Below are 6,000 nucleotides of genomic sequence, written 5' to 3' on the forward strand. Positions count from 1 at the left end.
TCCCATACAAAGTTCAAGTACTGGTCACTTGCAATAATACATGGCTTTCAATCTAGCCTTAGAAACCTCTAGGCATGTCACATCTTCTATAGTCTCATATATTGTATGTCGTAGCCAAAACAAAAATATTAGGATAAACTTCTTAATTGAGCAACATAAAATGAATTTCAATTGCTAAAATCTAGAAACTTCTAAGAGAAAATCACTTCTCCAATTGAATTTCATTGAAAAACACAAAAATAATGATTTTAGATAGCTTGTATAATAGGAACCGCAAGACTCGTAGGCCTTATAAAATTGTTTATCATTCTATTTTCCTAAAAAATTAATTAGTTTCAATTCTTAAAACATTATAAAAATTAGAACCAAACTTATTGAATGAAAAATGATTAAATATTAATTTTAAACAATAAAATATATTTTCCTTAATTCTTATTTTAAGTTAAATCTAAAATTTTAAATTGGTTCTTCTTGATATATTAGTAACTTTAATTTTTTAATTTTTTCTAATGGCAAACTTATGTATTCTTGTCTTATTAATTGTCTCTAATTCCAGTGCTCCTACCATATTTAACTCAACTTTATTAGATCTATGTTCTTATTAGTCAATGGAAATTGCAAATCCATTTTTTGTAAAAAGCATATATATGATTTAAATAAATTTAGGGTACAAGAATATATTATTGTAGAAATATACAATTTTCTTAAGTTTTTCAAATCTTGGATCTTGTTGCCTAGAAATGCGAATTCTTTTATGGTCAATTCAATGATCATGAATTGCAATTGCATTTTACAATTATTCTTTTAATTATTTTGAACATGAGTGCTAAAATAGTTGATTAGTGGTAGCACACCTTCTAGATGACATTAGAACAACAAATGTACAAATCATGCACAAAAAGGTGGATGAATCACTAAGTACTTGCAATTGATTATTTTACATTAGACTTAATATAAAATATATAATAATTCAACTTAGCCAAATAATGGCTATCCCTCTTTATGATGATGTCATGCTATTGGGGTTTTTCTATTCTAATGCTTGAAATTTACAACTCGTTTTATTTTTCATCTTACTCAAGAAGACTTCCCATTTCCTCATATCACTCATATGTAGTGCATTAGTCTTCTCCTACTTGTTTGCATAATCTATAGTCAACTCCAATTTTTTCCCCAAATACAAATAACCGATTTGCAATCACAAATATAGGAAATTACAACTATTATAATCTTAATGGAAATATGTTATAATGGAATTACGATCTTGGACTAAGAAGCACAAGGACAAATGGAGAAATTGCTAAAGCAATCAAATTTGCAAGACTTTGAGGAAAATAATTTAGATAGTCAGCACATAGACTTGACCTTTAAGAAATTCTAACATTCTACATAGGCAAGGAGATATAAAGGTGTTAGGAGACATCCATGTGGTCACTATGTTGCAAAAATTAGGGTCCCTAAGTCTAAGAAACATTGATATATAGGAGCATTTGATATAATAGAAGAGACTACTTATTATATGACTACCAAATCCACGAGAGGCCTCAATGCGATGACAAATTTTGAATAAATCAATTCAAATCCATGCAACTTTTTCTCCAATAAATTTGTTCTACCTTTCTCCATTTTGGTGTCTAGCTCCAAATTAAACCTAATTTTGGTTTAGTCCATCATTATGATGTAGGATGCATCATATAATTATACATAAAAATAATAGTAGATATGATGAAATGTCTCCTGCAACCGTCCCACCTGTTGTTCCCGCTCGCTCCCCTCGACCTAGTTTACCGCAGTGGCTCCTGATGGTCCCTCATGGGCAACTGTGGCTGCAGAGATCCCCCGCAACGGCTCTACCCAGGCGCTGTCAACAAATTTTCGCAGAGGTGGGGAAGGGGGTTTATCCCCATCTCCTGTGCGACCTTTGTTAATGTGAATAAGGATTCAGAACAGGAAAGAGAATAATGTGAAGGTTTTTATGGAGCATGGCATTATCTGTAGATTCAAGGATATTTGGCCCAGCCTCCTGGAGCTGCATAAATGGATCTCTCATCACTGGGATCCACTCATTTCTGGTACTGTTCACATATACCCTATGGCTAAAGGTTTCTTTGTAGCTAAATTTGAGAATGCTAAGGATAAAAGAAAAATCCTATGTGAAATTTTTTTCTATGAAAATGTTGCTATTGGCCAAACCATGGCACTCCAATTTTAACCCCCTTTCTGAGAAGTTCAACAAAATTTTGGTTTGCATTCGGCTTCCTTATCTTCCTATCCATTTGTGGGCTAACTCTCTCTTTGAGGAGATTGGTGATGCTATTGGGAGTTTCATTATGGTGGATAATGAATCCTTTGAGCTTTATCACACTACTTTTGCTCACATTTTGGTGGAGCTAGATGTGTCTAAGGGACTACTAGCTAGTTATCATTAACTCCTCTTTTGGCAGTTGGGTCCAAACTTTGGATTACGAAGGTATCTCGTTCAGGTGTTGCAAATACTTCAAAACCGGCCATGTGGTTGGGAATTGTGGGCTTGAGAAGAAAAATCTTGCGGCTTCATGGTGGTTGGGGGCCTCTTACCTGCATTACACGATTAAGAAATCTTTGGACTTTTCTATTGAGTTGTTGGATGTTGGGGTTTCGATGGCTGGTTCAGACTCTGTTATGACGAATTCTTTGGATGCCACTAAGGTTGGCTCGATGATTAAAAATGCTGGGATACAGGTTGTTGCTGTCACTTCTGCTATAAATGGTTTGTTGTCTCTTACCCCACCTTGTGCTGTCACTTCTTCTGCCCCATCTGCTGAAGGGGGTCCTGTACGTGCGACAGTTGTTGCTCCCTCTACTGTTGCTCCTTTTTCCACTCTGGATAGATCGGTGTTGGGCTCTTTGGATTGGTCTGCTTCAACAACTAAAGTTGAAGAGGGTTGGATAACTGTAAAAGGGAAGCATTCAAAGATGTCCAAGCCTTCTTTTGATATGACTCTTTGTTCCCACAAGGCTAGTTGTAAATCTTGAGGGCCCTTGTAGTGGGTTGTTTGGGCTGGTTTTTCTGGCCCTGTCCTAGGATGGATTGTCTACTTTCTTTCAGGGCAGACTCTGTGTTTTGGTTGTGGCTCTCTCCTCTTGGTTGAGCAGTCAAGTTCTATCCCTAGTTTGATATGTAAAGGGTTTTGGGTCCCTTCAAAACCTGTTTTTCACTTAATCAAAAACAATTTGCAAGTTCCTATCTTTGTTTCTACAAATCTCATCATCACCAAAAGTGGCATTATAATTGTAAGCCCTTGGAAAAATATAATTTGGAAAGTTTTGGTATAAATCCTAGTATATCTTCATTTTTACCCAAATTTTCCACTTATAAAATCTATTGTGAAAATAACAATGTTGACAGATTTGATGGCATCTACTCCCAAGTTGCAGTTCTTGTTCTAACCCCTATTCTTTCTACCACTAGCTTGACTTAGGGAGATTCATTCCTTGGCATTGCTCACATCCTTACCACAAGTGTAAGTTATTTTGAGGTTGAATTGAGTTGGACTTCATGAGCAAATGTTGTTGGCCCTAGTATTAATCCTAATGGCTATATTATCATTTTTGCTTTTTATTTTATTGGGTGTTGGAGTGAATGATTGCACTGAGTTGGACTCCATGAGAAAATGATGTAGGTTCTAGTGTTAACCCTAATGGCTATATAATCAACATTTTTCTTGTTATTTTATCGGGTGCTAGAGTGAATGGTTCCTTTTCCTAGTTGTATTTGTGTGCCCCTAGTATGGGTGTCATGTTGCCTCTACTTGTGGATTTCAACAAGGATTCTTTTTGCCCCTTGGTCATGCCTTTTTAGGCATTTTTAGCATCCATGCCTCTATTTTTGGGACTAGCAATGATGCCACAAACTGGTGGGGCCCCTATTTTGGTGATTGGGGATTCTAGTAACCATATTATTGGTGTTGCAAATTTTGTAGCTTTGGGTTTAGGTTGTTAGTAGTCCTATGCAAATACTATAGGTTTTGGGGGTGAATTCCCTTTACAAGATAAATTTTTCCCCCTCCCTATGCACAACCTTTCCCCATGGTTTGTAGACATGGCATGCTTGAAAATAAATATTTTTATTTGCATAGGTGCTTTTTGGAGATTCAATAATTTTTGGCGTTCCCTTCTCGATTTACACAATTGAGTCTTATATTCATGGAAGCTTTTTCTCAAGGGCGAGATCAAGCTTTTCCCTTGCATTGAGGAATTCTTCATTGCACCTTTTACCTCTTCAAAGGATGGGGACTTGGTGTTTGATGGTGTGGGGAGAGAACCCTTTCTCAAAGAAGCCTCAGTCCATCTCCTTCAATCCCCCTCTTTGAACCTCTCGATATTAAACTCATGTGGATTTGAATTTCAATCCTTCCTCTTCAATTTTGGGAATATTCCTATAGTGAAGCCATTGGTAATGCTATCAATTACTTCTTGAAGGTTGACTTTACTACTTTCTACATGTGCCACTCTACATTTTATTGTATTTTGGTGGACATTGGTATAATAAATCATTTGTGATTTCTTTGAGAGCATGCACTTTAGTGGAAAGCAATACGAGAGGAAATAATTTATTCTTTGTTATCGAAATATTTGCTATAGGAAAGCAATTAAGGAAATATCAAATATTTTGCAATAATTATCTTCATATACAATTGTATCTGTTTTTACTACAAGTTGCCCAATATTTAAAAGCTTATGTTGTAATTTCGATACATGGAAAGTATTTTGAATATTAGTTTCTCCTTGCTTAGTCAAGAGTACCCTTTCCTATTACATCAACCTCTTTATCACTGTCAAATTCTATTTGACTTCTCATATATTTATCAACTTTGGACAAAAATATCAGATTTACTTATCATACGATTTGAGCAGCTCCTATCCAAGAACCAAACATCTTTGTGGCTTTCTTTTATCAAACACATTTGAATAATGTGCAAGTGTTTGCATCTATAATAAAACTAGTAAGTCCATATAAGATGGTTAATAATGGATATGATAAGTAAATCTGATCATTTTGAATAATGTGCAGATGTTTACATCTACAATAACAACCATTCACACTATTCCTTTTTTAGATTTGCTTCTACAATAGTACCATTACATAGTTGAGTGAACTCAAATTAAAAAAGTTCAGATATTAAGCGAAGAGTACATTATTCTACAATACATTACTGCCACAAACCATATGTTATAAACTTTTACCTATTTATACTTGTATAGTTATTAGTTAATAACAAATAATATTCATATTTTATAAACTCAATATAAAGCTTTCATTAATAAAATAATAAAGTCATTGTTGAGAAAAATATAATCCAAATGCAATGAATGTATGGTTATAAATGGAACTAATTTGGATTTCTCTCTACCGAAAACTTGGTGGTTGATCTATGAGGCAAGCACATTCACAAGTTGATTTTGTCCTCCATAAGTTAGTTTACCAGACTTTTATTTTAGAAGTTTCTTATGATATGTTAGACCATGATAGTCATCCTTATAAAAAACAAATAAATTTTAAAAGAATAAATTCTATCTTCAAAAAAATACACAAAGTTTTAGATGTTCAACAGGCATAGGCTCTTGGAAAAACAAACTAATGCAATACTTCAGGGCGATAAAACTTGAGTAGCTTCTTGGGATATGCAATAACACTGGCCATCCTTGTAAAACGAAGGTATTAGAGACATTATTTGTGAAGTACATTGAAGCCACTGAAAAAATATAAACAAGAAAATTAATCAACTAAGGCTAGAAAGTGAAGTTTAGCACTGACCACATTCCAGCAAAAAATGTATTTTAACATGTATGACCAAAAATTAAGTAGTAAAAGTGGTTTTTTTAATTCAGTTTGGAGGTGGTTTTACTATCATGCATGACTAGTATATTAACATATTTAGTACAGAACAAATTATTCTTGCATATCGGTGAGCTACCTTTAGTTCCATCCATAGATACAGATGATTACTGCAGTAAATA

Source organism: Cryptomeria japonica, chromosome 1 (genome assembly GCF_030272615.1).
Source record: "Cryptomeria japonica chromosome 1, Sugi_1.0, whole genome shotgun sequence".
NCBI classification, from domain to species: Eukaryota; Viridiplantae; Streptophyta; class Pinopsida; order Cupressales; family Cupressaceae; genus Cryptomeria; species Cryptomeria japonica.